At 33.2% G+C, this 563-nt stretch overlaps 1 protein-coding gene across 2 annotated transcripts in view; it reads right to left on the bottom strand.

Moving 5' to 3' along the window:
* Nucleotides 1–506: 506 nt before the first annotated feature.
* Nucleotides 507–563, bottom strand: part of LOC106867535 (1-aminocyclopropane-1-carboxylate synthase-like protein 1) — a 52816-nt gene continuing 52759 nt past the window's right edge. For both annotated transcript variants that reach the window (XM_089352462.1, XM_089352463.1), the window contains one exon: nt 507–563. This exon is cut by the window's right edge and continues 143 nt beyond it. The gene's annotated coding sequence lies outside the window, so the exon portion shown is untranslated.

Here is a 563-nt window from a genome sequence, read left to right as displayed (position 1 = left end):
TTAAATTCGTATATTTAAAAGAGATAGAAACTTCAATATCCTCTGGAAAATTTTATATATATATATATATATATATATATATACATGCGCACTGTAACATACTCGCACACACACAGATACATACATACATACACACACACACACACACACACACACACACACACACACACACACACACACACACACACACACACATATATATATATATATATAATTTTCATTATTGTAAGAGTCTACCAAGTCATATCTGCGGAAAAGATGACCATCTCTACTGTAACCATCACATGTCACATAAATTAGGTAAATCAGAAATGAGGTCTCTCAGTTTTTGTGTCTCATCTTTCTGATTACATATCTTTGATCCACAGCTAAAGGATGGTGACTATGTCACTGTCTCTATCACTACTGAGCATGTAAGTTACGATTAGTAATTGTATATGAAGTGGAATGGTTAAATCAGGAAGTGGAACCAGATCAAAAAATTGGCTCCCCAGGAACATGTTACATTTTCCGATACGTACACCATACAGATGATAAAAATCAAAAACAGACATTAATGTATA

The sequence above is a fragment of the Octopus bimaculoides genome, chromosome 5, assembly GCF_046866305.1.
Source record: "Octopus bimaculoides isolate indiv1 chromosome 5, ASM4686630v1, whole genome shotgun sequence".
NCBI lineage: Eukaryota > Metazoa > Mollusca > Cephalopoda > Octopoda > Octopodidae > Octopus > Octopus bimaculoides.
The sequence above is the reverse complement of the archived record's forward strand: the minus strand, read 5'-3'. Positions and strand labels throughout refer to the sequence as shown.